This window comes from Mastacembelus armatus, chromosome 13 (assembly GCF_900324485.2).
Source record: "Mastacembelus armatus chromosome 13, fMasArm1.2, whole genome shotgun sequence".
Classification (NCBI taxonomy): domain Eukaryota; kingdom Metazoa; phylum Chordata; class Actinopteri; order Synbranchiformes; family Mastacembelidae; genus Mastacembelus; species Mastacembelus armatus.
In genome coordinates, this window is record NC_046645.1 from 1,970,428 (window position 1) to 1,985,087 (window position 14,660).

The window sequence follows — 14,660 nt, forward strand, 5'->3', positions numbered from 1 at the left end:
GTGGAGGTGACATTTGTATATACACAGGTTTGCTGTGTGCTGTATTGCTTGTGTTGCCATATAGTCAGAATATCTTATTCTTTTGTAATCGTGCCTTAAATATCATCCTCACACAAAAGCTTCTTTGTATTTTTCACCATGAGGCTGAACTGAGCCTGTAGGTGAGTGCATTCCCTTTAATCTATATTAACTCTACGCAATATTACTTTATCTCCAGCTTTAAGCTTATTACTGTGAAAAGAGATATGCTGTACAACTGTTTGAAATTATAATTGACTGTGGCTGAAAAACAAATTAGTTGCATGTTTTAGGTTTTTCAAAATACAACAATTTTAGTTGAACACGATGCCAGTAAACTGTAACATATTCACAGAGTGTAGTGTTTATGCTAATGGGAATTAGCTGCATTCAGCTCATTTTGTCTCTGTACATTATGTAACAATATGTCTGTGGGTTTAAGTGATTTGTTTCTGTGATGACATTTATGTTGCTATTTTTTCACATCTCAAACTGACTCATATTTCCTGTCACGCAGAAGAGACAGAGACAGAGACAGAGACAGCACACACACACACATTCACATAAAATCCTTCATCAACATGCAGCTCCTGAAAGACAGCACACACCTTTACATTCTGGTAAAAACACTTGTCATAAATCACTCTGACACTGTACTTTCAGTAATTTTACTGTTTTGTTGGTTTTGTCTTCATAAATATACATTAAAAGTCCAATTAGTGTACAGTCCATGCACATATGCATAAAATCTGAATGTGATTGATGTGAAATCTGGCTAAGCATCCTGACAAACAATTAAAGTATCCACAGACATCTTAAACATTAAGTAGGTTCTCAACTTTTTATGTCTTTTGTTGTACTTTTGTTGCAAAAAAAAAAAAATGTATATAGTGTTACGCATCATGTAATATTGAACACCCAAAGGATAAATGAGGGGCTGAGGAAATCCCACTCTTTGTGTATAAACTGTCATGGTGAGCTTGAGGAATTTGACACATCTGGGAAGTCATCATCATGGCTGTGCATGCTGATAGCTGTTTAGTCTTTCGTGCAATAACGAACGACTTCCTCCACAGAACGATGAACTGAGCATGAGAGTAGTTTAAAAAAAGTCATCTCCGAAGGCTGGATTTGAATGTGCTCGTGATATGCATATTTTTTTTATATATGGAAACAAACAAGCCGCAGAAGACTCACAACCATCCCATAAAGACTGGCTTTACGTGATTTTCCCAACACATTAGCATTGTTATCTGATGCAAAATGTGACATGTTTTGTTTTGCAATTGGTGCATTTGCATGCAGTGAGAGGACAATGGCTTCGAAATCTAATTGAAAAGATTTGTTTTGTGCACTTTTCAGTTCCTTCTTGCATGACGTAAAGGTCCATCTCCCACACGGTATGCCACAGCAGCAGAAAACAAGATGTACCCTGTTGACGCAAAAAAGAAATGAAATGCTTCATAGATTCATCACATTCCAAGGCGTCTGGCTAAAATGCAGCTCAAATATATGTTAACCCCCTTGATGAAGGCTGACTGACTTTCCAAAGTGGCTGTTGTCCTTATGTTTGCATAAGCAAGCAATGGCACTGAAGATAAAAGTTCAACCCAGTTTCTTAAATGAGTTCAAAAGCAAAACTCCCCGTTGTATTTCCCCACTTGCAAGTACCACGTATTTAGTAATTAATGCAAGAGTATTGGAGGCAAAAAGACTCTTAGTTGGTCTGTTTTGTAAGTAGGGCCTCAGCGAGAAACAGAAATTAGGTTTGTCCTTGCAGTGAAAGAATATGGTTTGCAGAAGCTAATGATGTTAGCCATTGATATGCACAGCAGTTTTTTTTTCTTTTTTTGTCTTCCCACACCAGAGACCTCGACTCCTGCTTTTAAAATGAACCACCCACCTCAATCAATGAGTTAATTAACATATTCTAGACTTGCTCCGAGGAGTGTTGATGAAACTTAACACCAATCTTCAGCTGCAGTCTGTTACCATGTGGAATGAAGACGGTTCCCAAGGTCGTACTAATCAGACAGCTGATTCAAATTATATTCTGCCTAAAGGGCTCTAAAGAAGCAACAGTGGAGGCAGTCCACTGTCAGTGAGCATTTAAAGAGAGAAAAGCTGGTGCTTTTACGCCCTGATGCTATTGTCATATTTGTCAAACTAAGCTGCTCTCTGGTACTTGATTCACTTAAAATGTCACAGTAGAAATCAGCCAGTGCTTTATTTAGCTTCCAACAAAATGTGCATCCTCTCAGTCTGGCTCCTTTGAGTATGCGGTGCAGGATTATTCTCGTTTTCAGCGTTGCTTGCAGAGACTGTTACATTACGCTTTATTTGCAGTAGGGAAGTCAAGGGAATCAGCTACCAATCATGCCTTAAAGTGCCTTTTACCCTCTGCTTATTTCTTGCCAGCTCTCGCACCATGCTGCCCAGAGTCAAACTGAATTGCTCTTTTCTCTTAATAACCTCATTGACAGGTTCTTCTCTTCCTCTCTCTCTCTCTTTTCCCTCTCGTGCTCTCTATTGCTCTGTCACTAATGCTTATGCTGTACGAGGGTTTTCTTTGCATCATCTGACAACCTCTTCACTGTTTAAGGGTAAGAGGGGTAGAAGGAGATTCAACAGCTTACACTTGCCCTGACAAGCATTCAAATGAAAAACATTTGGGAAAAGAGATGTTAGGTTTAGGCTTTGAGTTAGATGTTGGGTTGGTCGTTTTTTTTTTATTTTTTTCATTTTCGGCGAGAAACATGTCTTGAAATTCTGTGGGGATGGGTCGGTAGGTCTGTATAAAAGTGCTGATAGATATCCAAGATGAAACCTGAAAGCTTGTTTGTCTATTGTTCATACAAATGTTTTCTCTTAGCACAGCTAGATGGGACAGCTGATTTCTGCTCAAGAGAAAGGGTTGAATCAGGGTTTGAAACATGAGCAGCAGAGGTTCATTAAGATTCTTTGACATAGTCTACTGTCTGACTCTCTAGAACCGAAGTGAATGCACCTTCATCATCACCTGTTGACATTTCAACAGAAATGGTAGAGCTGTTGTTTGTAGACAAGACACACACTGGACTGAGAGCAAGTGGGACCCAACAGCAGCTGAGGAATTCATTAGAGCAGCTGCGTTTTCCAAAAGTCAGTGCATTACTGTGCTGAAGGTTTGTCAAAGGTTAACACCACTATAAGCAAAACAGACATTTATAGTGCAGACTGATGACTAGTGCAATTTCAAAACAACGCTGATCGGCTGAGGCCTATCAGTATATTTTGGGGTTTGTGTTAAACTGTAAGCAGTAGCAAACTCTTGGATTGTGTATTGGTCTCATCTACAACGTACGTTCACTCATCTTTCATTGAGATGAACATAATTCTAGCAAATAACTTCATTGTAAACCTGATTCTACTTTTGAAAGCTGAAGTGATAAAGCACAGTGTAACACCTAATTTTACACTATTAGTAAATCTTTATTATGGGTAGGTTATGAAAACTTCATAACAAGAACTTTAAATATTTGTTTTACTGGATTTGTGGGAGTTTTATAACTAGCTAAAAATTGGAAAATGTGTTGGGTGATAAAAATCCAAGCCTGAACCACACTACTCTGTAAGCAGCAAAATAAAAAACCACAGCCTTGCAACAAATACATTCTCTTACCTTTATGAAATTTCAGTTCTCAGAAATGTTTGCTGAAAGTCTGACAGAAAGGTGTTAATGCAACCCTAAGATATTTTTTGAGACCCTAGCTTGAACAGTATCACGTTGAAATGTTGAAGTGTTATGTCCTTTCAATATAATGCAGCCCAGTTACACAACAAAAATAGCATTCGATCTGTGTTCTCTTGTAATTATAGAATATAGATGGAAAAATAGCTGAGTTAAAATGACTGAAAAATATATTAATGTTTGGAAACTACCTCAGGTGGAGTCAACACAAGCTTGCTTTGTACCAGACATCTCTCCTCTTTTAGATGTCCATGGACTCACCTACAGGCTCAGTTCAGCCTCAGGTTCAGGATGCATTGACCCAGCCAGAGTTTCAGACTGATTCAACTCATGGCCTCTGTGATCCCCTGTCTCATAATTGTTGGAGCGGGGAATTGGTGAAGATAAGTCTCCCACCTCAAATGACCCTTCTGTGTGGAAAGTGCCCCAAAATCCATTGCTATCTACCCATAGTAGCTGCATGATGGTGACGATCAATCTCTTTCTTTCTTTCCTCCCCAACACCCGACTTTTCTCATCATCACACATTACACCTCCACTGCCCACCCACTTTGTCAGGTCACACTTTTAAATATGAAGCGAGGGCCCGAGCACAAATCACTGATGCAATTTGAGTATTCGAGTGTGAGATTTTAGTAGAGGGCCGGATGCATGCACGGTATGTAATTATTCCCAGAACAGGTGGGTACCCACGTGTTGCAGTTCAATCGTTCAGTTGCAAAGCTATTTTGCTTATTCTTATTCAGAGTATACTTGACCTACAATAATAATGCTCAAAGATTACAAAGTAAGTGCTGCCGGAATGATGACCTCGGATAAAAACACCAATATATTCATGGTGCCAATTATGCTAGAGTCCCCCTTTTACACATGAAATGTCAAACAAGTAAAAATAATTATGGTGCAAAACAAGTCCATCGTTCATTGGTATGAGAGGGTGAAAGAACATTTTGTGACTTGCTCAGGCTTTACAAAACTACTTTACATATGAATTTACTGTATTTTCAGTGAAACTTGACACGCAAAGTAGAACTAGATCATGTGCAGGAATATCTGGCTTAGAGGGAAGTTACCTGACCTTTGAGATTGTGAACAGCCTGGGAGAGTGCTTGAAAAATGGAAGGTTACTCAATGTCTTTTGTCACCTTCAATTGGCTAAGACCTGACAACTTGCTGGAAAAATTATGCAAAACTACATTTTAGAGACAATTCACATTATGTTGGAAGCATTTGGTCTCTAAAGATGCACTAGCTATGCAGTAGCTGTGAGTGTAGCTAACATACGAAGCAGCACAGGATGGTAGAATTTGTGATGATGCTGATTATCAAATCATTGGATTGATCAATCCCACATGTCCACCTATATAAAGCTTTGGTGGTCTTTGTTGTGCTCTGAGTTGCTCTTGATGGGGACAGAAAGACAGATTACATCATCTTGTGTCGGCTGAGGTCAGCAGCTCCATTGTACTCAGCTACAAGCCCGAGCACTATGGCTGCCTTTATGTGCGCTTCCCAGGCAGGAGGTGATAATATAGCATTTGTATATGACACCATATAAGTTTAATGTTGTACCTTGGCAGTAAATATCCATGGGATTTTAGTATAGTCTACATCTTAATGGTTGACATGGGTCACCAAGGTAAGCTTTTAGCGCTGCTCCTGACAGGCAGGATGAGCTTAATGGACTGGAGTCCCTGCTTAAGCAAAGTGCACAGACAGTGGAGCCAGGATGGGCCCTCGCTTATTGGCCATGACCTGAGGAATAACACAGTGTCAAGGAGGCTGCTATGTCTTGCCCATGACTCAACTGAGAGCAAGAGCCAGAATGGTTTCCACTCTCGATTCCCATGCGTAAGTCCCACCATCAGCTCTAGCAGCCTCTCGGTTGCGTAAGCATGTATTTAATGAGGCATGCAAGATAATTAGCAACAACAGATGCGTCGACGTACATGCAGTGTCTTTAACTTATTTCAACTTTTCATTTTTTTCCTCCCTGTTTTTATGAACTCATTTTATCTCTTATCCATTTTCTTACTTGTTCTTTTTTTATGCCATACATCCAACATAAGAGAACAGTAGGCACTTTCCAAGCAAAACAATGATGATAGAGACAGATAAAAAGACAGATGGACAGACAAAAAGTCATCACATAAAACAGAGAACTGAATAATTAACAGGCCCTGTGCTTACAGTACTACAAATGATTCAATCTTCAACAGCTGGTTTTTCCCCTGGTCCCATAAGGGACCAGTCAAGGTGAACGCCAAGACATGATGAAACCTGAAGCAATCTGACCCCCTGCTAGGGAAAATGTGAACGCTGTCTTCCATCTGATTGATGTTAACACAAACAGCTTGTCATTTAGTGCAAAACAAGTCCATTGTTCATTGGTATGAGAGGGTGAAATAAAAGTTTTGTGACTCGCTCAGGCTTTAACGCTTCATATTTATTGAAGCTTACACCTTAGCAGCAGAAATACATTTCGCCTTGTGCCATAGTGCATGTTACTCTACTCTCCCTCAACTGGTAAAGTTCACCTCCTAGCACTTGCCACTCATCCTGACGATAAGTTGAAATGGCATGTCGCCTGAGGCTAAAGTGACTGGTAAGGGTAAAGTCACTGCAGGTGTTAAAGTAAGAGTGTATGGTGAAAAAAAAAAAGACCAAATTTATCTCTGTTTTCGTTTTTATCTGTTTTCTCTGTGATACAATTACCTACACGGCTCTTTCATTTATTTCTCTCTTCTATCAAACCTGAGTCCTCAAAAAATGTTTTTCAGAAACTTAAAAATACTTGCCTTCAGAATGAAGACAACCTCCCCTAAATTACATTTATAGGTATTTTTTCTGACAGCAACAATTTATTTTGTGCTCTACAGTTCACCACACAACCATGTACCTGCTTTTTCTCTCTTAGAAAGTGTACTGGGTTTTTATTAAAAACATCTCAAGCCAGCAGGAATTGGCAGGGGTGAATGTGGATAAAAACATCCTCTGCACATGGATGGTTTTCACTCCTGTGGTCAGACACTGTAACAAGAGATACGGTCTAAACCACAGAGCTGGTTAGTCACACGGATGGACGGGCAGAGGCTGAGGAAGGCGGGGGATGGACTTGAAGGTGTGAAGGTGGTGAAAGGTGCTGCAAGTCAAAACTGGCTTAAAGCGGTGATCCAAAGTAAGCCGGTGGACTGGCCTTGTACAGTGCTCATTTTTGCTTCCGTCTAACAATCCAGCTATCGATTCTGTGTTTCCTAATGAGCTCTTTTGGGGCATGTGGGATTTCTGTCTGGCAATCTTTCATTTGCTGTCTTTCCTTGATGAGTGAGTTTGTGCTGTTTTCTCTTAAATCCTTCCCATTAACTTTCCTACTTACTGTAACTTACTGCACTGTTTGTTTATTACTTAATATATAGTAATTTATCTGTCTCTAAAAAAAGCTGTCTCACATTAGGTGCTGCTCAAAACATCATGGGTTTTTTTCCCCAGGAGTGTAACAGTGTTTCTGAATTGTTCTTTCACATAATTTCTCAATCTTTTAAAACAAATGTAAAATAAATGACATTTTAAAAAAATATCACAATATCCACAAATTACAAAATGAAGCTTGTATTCTAAGCTTCACCGCCATCAAGACATCTTGCTAAGCATTTGTCAGTGTGCACATGTGTACTTATACAATATGAAAATGAATGACGCTAACAAGACTGGTTCAATCCTCATGGTTACAGTTATCATAATCAACTTATGACTCTGTGATACAGGCCTATATGTATTTCCAGCTCTCTCAATAAGACATGAGTGAACCACTCTGTTGCATGTTACAGTGGACATGAGAGATACAGATTATTTTTTAGGAATCCCACAAAGACTGTCCCAGTGCAGAAGCTGCATAGTTTGTCTTGTAATCATGTGCACCATCTCCCAGAGAAATCCCTGTATACTTAGTAGCACATTTTTTGTCCCCTATATTTTATTATACTGTTATAGGCATATTATCAACGAATAATTGAACATGTCCTCAAGCTACACTGTGTATTCTCATGACAGAGCCCTGATTTCTCAAAGGATCTGGTAGATGTCACAGATATAAACCCACCATGGGGATAGGACATTCCCTGGGAAAGACATATAACACTCCTGCACTGTGCATCCAACCAGTGGTGGTTATGGTTTGATTTCTTAGCTTGTCTGGTAACTCCTGGCAACAAAATGAATCCCTTGGATTTTATGCACCCTTTCTTTTATCTGTCTGTCTCGCATCATTGCAGCTCCCAACGGTTACAGCTGTGGTCAGACTTCCATTTTTCATGTTTTACACGCAAAGTAGATCAGGAAATCCCCCCTTGTGTTTTGGAGAGGGGTGAGTCATCAATCCACGTGTCCGTACATACATTTCATCCATACAGGAACAACCCTTGTGTTCTTGTGTTTATTTTTAGCCACCTGTCTTCAAGTGCCATTGGTCTCACCTTCACCTCCTCAAACTGCTATTTTTCTATCTACCATTCAAGTGCACTGTTGATGATTTCTGGTCTCACCACGTCTAAAATGCAGCACCATGTGACATCTTATGACATCTTCTGTGCCTCTAGTTTGTGCCAGCATGGCAGAAGACATGAATCGATGAACAAGCCGTGATCACTGAACTATAACGTCTATGGGAGGTCCTGTGGGGACAGCGCTGGAGGGGCATGAGCAGGAGCACAGGGGTAAGCCTTCAACTAGATCAGGTGGCTAAACCAGATATTTTGACAGCTTAAGGTGATGAGCCTAACCCTTACAGTATGTAACTGAGACACAGAGAGGAGCCCATTCAAAGAGTCATTATGCTCCACTGTGAGTCCATGATCGAGCAAGTTATTTAAATGAAGCAAATTCTATTCTAGGTTAATATAATGGATTGATTTTCACAAGAGTACGTTGCTGTCAAAACAATAATTGGGTTTTTAATCTTAATTTGAACTTACGTTTTATTACATGCATACATAAATATATATGTATATATATAGAGAGAGAGAGAATAAATCAGCAATAAAATAACGTGTGTACAGTATAGCTATATTTTTAAAAGCATAATATATGACATTTTATGAAAAGTGTTGTGTTTATTAGTGTAATTATTGCGCTATTGTGCTTTTCACTATTGCACTCACTTGTTGCTCTGCTTTCTTATTCTTTTTCTAATTTCATCTCTGTGATCACATAGTATTTTTATTCTTGAGACTCTATCATTTGAAAAGAAAAAGGTGAAAACTCTTGAGTACCTGTCAAGGCGAAAACAATTTAATCCTATTTGATGGTGGCTGTCTTTTTCTCTAGGGGAGGTATCTTAGTGACCTGAGACCTGGACCCTGCAGACAGTGTCTTGATGTTTTCTTCATTTTCTGTTGATGAAGCTAAGTGAGCACAACAAGCCACAGTCCAGTCCGCTACCACCCACCAGTATCTGGCTTGCTATTAAGGGTGCATGTGTGTGACTCCTATACGGTATCCTTTCATGTCTCTATATGTTTGTGTAGGTGAGACATAGGGTAGGAATCAGCATGCATGTGTTTTACAGTAAAAAACATTTTTCTTGCAATATGCTTGTTTCAAAACATAAACTCAGAGATGTATTCAAATTTTTTTAAAGCTCCACTGCTTTTAAAATATATTTTTAAAAAGTTTTAAAACGTGAATGTGGAGGAAAAAATACACCTCATGCTAGTACAGGATATGCTTTTATATCCTATCACTGCAAGGATATAAATTTTACATGCAGAATCTTAAAGAATATACCTATTAACAGTCCTGTGATGGACTGGTGACCTGTCCAGGGTGTACCCCTGCCTTTCACCCAAAGAGAGCCGGGATAGGCTCCAGCAGATCCCTGTGACCCTAAATAGGACTAAGCATATAAGGATAATGGATGGATAGTTGTTTTATACTTAGTGCTAACATTATGACAATGTAATAATGTTACATCCTCAGGAATCCCAGTATGACATTACTCCTGGCAACAAATTCATTCTCGTCTTTTGCTATGGAGCACAAGCGTTAGACCCTTAGCTGAACCACCACTAGGGCCTCGTGTCTGACTAACAAGTCTCTGTAGCCCTTATTAGGCTTTTATTACATGGACACATTGTTCCATCTACTGCCCCTCTCCTCAGTGTCTGCTGTGTAGGATGACAAACTATTTCAAGACACTTCCACTACAACACCGTCACACATGCACACACACACACACACACACACACACACACACACACTCCCATAGTTAAACACTTACTGTTGCCTAGTATTCCCAAGCAGAAATTAGACGTGTACATGTGTGAGAGGGAATATGGAAGATTAAAAAATTACCAAAGAAGCACTTCTAGTTCTAGTTCTTTCTCTAGTACTTATCACTGTCGCATTGCCAACAGAGACACATGGTATGTAACCATGACCACCAGTGAGAATATTAAGGGATGCTACCATGGTTGAGAAGCAGAATATAAACTGCTTTGTGACGGCAGATGAGGTAAACGGTTGTGGTAGTTTATTTGATGAATTATACACAAAAACCGATTAAATTAAGACTGAAACTGGAAGAACACAACTGAGGTCTGTTTTGAGTCAAGGAATGAAATGAAGTTTACAGGTAAAACTTCAAAATATTCTAATATACAATGACTGAACAGACATGCTCATCTTCAGTTCATTATGCTAAATATCCTCGAGGCAGTAAATTGTAGTTTGGCTCATTAATCAAAGTCAATACATCCTTGGAAGTAAACCTGAGGTCAGTGTAAAGGAGCAAGGGAAGACAAATTAGGCTTGAAATCTGTCCTGAGACAAAAACTTGTCAACAACAGTAAAACTTTAAAGATTTTTGTGTATAAGCATATCCTGAGTTTTAAGTTCAGCATAAACTTTGTGTGTAACTGTTCTGTTCAATGTAATTCTGGATAACATCAACAATGGAAATCTAGATGTGAAAAAAATATTATACTTTTTTCATTGCAGACTATCTTTCAGTGGATAGAAACAATTTATTTATCATGTCAGCTCCTCCCACAGGCAGTGATAATGTTTCTATATTAATCCAACTCTCAATGGCAGAAAGTTATGACCAGCCCCAGAGCAACATTTTTATGGGCTCTACCCAGGGGATGTTGAACGGGAAGGAAAAAGCTAAATAATTCAGGAGCCCCATAGTTGGTACACCCATAGTTGGTACATGTAAATGATGATCGATATTTCCTGTTTCAGGGTCCCGAGTAAGATGTTGTTAAGAGGTCCAGTCCACAAGAATACACACACAAACACACACAGGACACACACCAAGACGGTGGGTATATTATAGACAATGCTTTTGGTTTTACACACTGGGCTGCAACAATTTGCATGGTTTCAAAACAGCTAGATTATAGTGAAACCACTCTTCATGATCTGCATCTCTGTGGTTAATATATAATAATTTGACAACTACTGAAACATCAGTGATTTGATGGGAAACCATGTTACAGTCATCAACCCCAAAACTGACTCTAACCGCTTCTTTGAGATTCCTTACAGTGATATTACACAGCTATCTTCATACTGCCTCAACCTTATTGTTCCCAACAACCTACGAGGAAAGATGAGTGACCTAGTAACAATAAATAATAACAATAACAACAGGAAAATGCAGACATAAGTACCTGACCAACATGGATGACCACTGCTGCCCTTATGTTTCTTATTAAACATTTGATATGCATTTTATTCTAGATACACAACATGTTTTGTATGTCTGTCTGTTTTGGTTGAGGGATTTCTTCTTTGTTGCTGTCCCCATGAGGTTTCTTACACCCTAAACTCAGAGGGTGCTTTTATGCTGTATAAATTGTTCTGTACCTTAAGGGAAATTTGTGCTTTGTGATATTGGGCTTTATAAACAAACTCTGACTTGACTAAAAAAAACACCACTGTTGCGTAGAAAAAAACAGCATTGCCTGTAATCTCTGGTGAAGTCAAGCTATGATTTATCTTCATTATGCCAAACATTTATAATTACAAAATATTAAGCTTCAAGCTGTCCAGCCTGAGGAAAGAAAGAACTATCTGAACTGAGCAGTGTATGATAATGAGCTGCTGTGTGGTTTTTTAGTGTTAAAGCTGCATTAAAATAGTCGACACAAGTTAGATTCAACCTTTTGAGTATGACATCCCCTCTTAAATTCATATCCCTCAGATTCTGAGTGGGAAGTGGCAAAATAGCAAAACAGGAAGCAGTAAGAGATGAAAAAGGCAGTGTTGTTTTGACAAATAATTTTTGCAGTACTGGTGATGCTCTGCTAAGCAACGCTGAACCCCTGGTGTGATGGCATATGTTAATAAAAAGCACTGCAGGATGTCCTCTGCATCCTAATCTGCTGGTGTCAAAATTAATGTTGTGTGTGTGTGTGTGTGTGTGTGTGTGTGTGTGTGTGTGTGTGTACGCGCCTAGGATTCCACATCTCTGTGCAGCTACCTACTTGGCAGTTATCTCAGGGCTAAGTTGTACGTGTGTGTGCGTGTTGTTTTGTGTGAACATCCACTTGTGCCCATTCCTGTTTATGCATGTGGCAAATGTGTGCACACATGGGGTAGTATCAGGCACAGCTACTAATCTACATATCAATTTTCCTCATTTGAATACAGCACTTATTGGGTGATGGTGGTGATAATTACCTGTTGTGTAGTGAGTAGGGCATTGGCTCCCACTGGGCCTCTCTTTGTCAGTCTGGGTCACTGAATCTGTACACAGCACAGTGGAATATTGCACACCAGGGACTGGCGAGACATAACAGCACAGCATGAACCCTAGCTTTCCTTTTCTATTGCCAGACAATCCATGGTAGTGTGCAAGGGCCATCATGTAGGAAATGACATGAGGAAAATGTGTCTTAACATCTGGGATATTTTCAGCAGTGACTTAACAATATGTGCACAATAGTGAGATGTCTTCCAGAGCACCAACTATTGTGTTAAGACACTACAGAAAAGGTCAAGCGATAGTGTCACAGAAAGACAGCTTTTAAAGGTTATGAGAGTACTCAATGAAAATATCCCGTTTATATTTGACAAACTACAGTGAGTCAAGACTCTTCAACGACACTATGGAGATTACAGCTGACAGTTTAAGATGTCAGGCGGAAAGATAAATGGTTAAAACTCCAAAAGTAAAGGATGCCATATTGCCTCGCAGACATTTCTCTCATAATGTCCAGAAGCTCTTAAGATAATAGAACAAATGTAATAACTGAATTCATTTATGTAACAGAATGTTTTTGTAATTTAACCTGATGGATGTAGCAATTTTCTGATTGTCATAACTCAAGAGCTCAAACTACGTCTGTGTGAACACAGCTGAGTCATGCTAACCATCCAGCAGCTACATATACACACCTCTGCCATCATTCTTCACGACTGAATCCCGTAGATGCCACCGAACATTAAAAATGATCCCACTCATGCTCTACAGCTGTATGTTCTCTGCCACTGCCAAACCTCTGTGCTGTGGTCCAGGATGTGCTGTGAGGGGCCCACAAATGGGAACGAACAGGTGTCAGTTTAATTATGTGCCCTCTCGTTGGAGCCTGGCAGAGTCGGCCAGGAGACGATGGCTCTTTTCATTAACCTTGGAGCTGCTGAAACACAGTGACAGTGCCATGCTGGGCACCTGCAAACAGAGGTGGACAATATCTGCCAGTCTACACGACTCTCTGGCTTTTAATTACACGCACAGCGGATACGTGCTCATTTTTCCTTACGCTCACATACATATTTTTTATGCTCCCTGCTCAGCCTGTCTGCATGCGATAAACATCAGTTTCATGTTTCAGTCAGTTCAGCTAACACCAGCACCATCATGCCATGGCTCAGACTGGCAGATTGCTCCTCTTATGTCATTTTTACTTGAAACGAGGTTAGTTCATTCTCAGATGGTATTTTCTGTTATCTTAGCGTAGATGTCTGGCAGCCTAAAATGAACTGGCAATGGAACTTTGCAATTTCAGTAGCCCTCTTCTGGCACGGCGAAAGAGGCAAATAGATCAGTTTGCTCTCCTCTTCTTGCAGGAAAGATGCCAAAGTCTTAGTATGTATTTTAGCATCTTCACAGGTAATATATAAAAGCCTGTGTAGATTTTCCTCACTTTGAGTTTTATATAGCAGGGGTGACGTCTCATCCCTTGGATTTCATTTTATCCAATTATACTGATAATTATCCTTCAAACTACAGATGTTGCATCTCCTTTGGTTCTGGCTTGTTTTGGACACAACAGGCTGCAGGAATCAAAGCTTATGCTTCTGTATAATCCAGACTAATATTATATCATATCATATACGTACTGATGTGATGCTATTATTTACTGTCTCGTTGAAGCAAACCTACAATAAAACCTGCAGCATTCTCCCAATTGGAGGTATACGTCATTATTGACCGTGGCTTTAACCTGAATTAGAAGGCTTTTGTGTTTAAGAAGCCAGCTTGTCTTTAATATCACCCACATGCAAATACAATGAGAGGGGTGTGGCAGTTTCAATCTTGTGCTCTTGTATAACCTTGGTTTACATAAAGCTTTTTAGAGAGCTTTGTGTAAGTCACCTACTGTTTAAGAGCACCAGTGCACCTAAGAATATACAATGCATGAAATATGTCATGGAAATGTTCACATTTTGAGAAGAAGTTGTTTTATTTTCCTCTATATGATTGTTTGAATAACTAATAAATAACAAACATAAACACCGTACATGCCACCACTGAAGATTAATTCAGCAACTGTTCAAATGTAAGCGAGTGCGATTGCAGTTTTTCAGCAACAAAAGATTTACTTTAATGAGTTTTAGCTGTATTTTCAGCTTTTGCTCTCCCTTTCTATCTGGCTGTCTAGACACAGCAGATAGCTTTCCATCACCG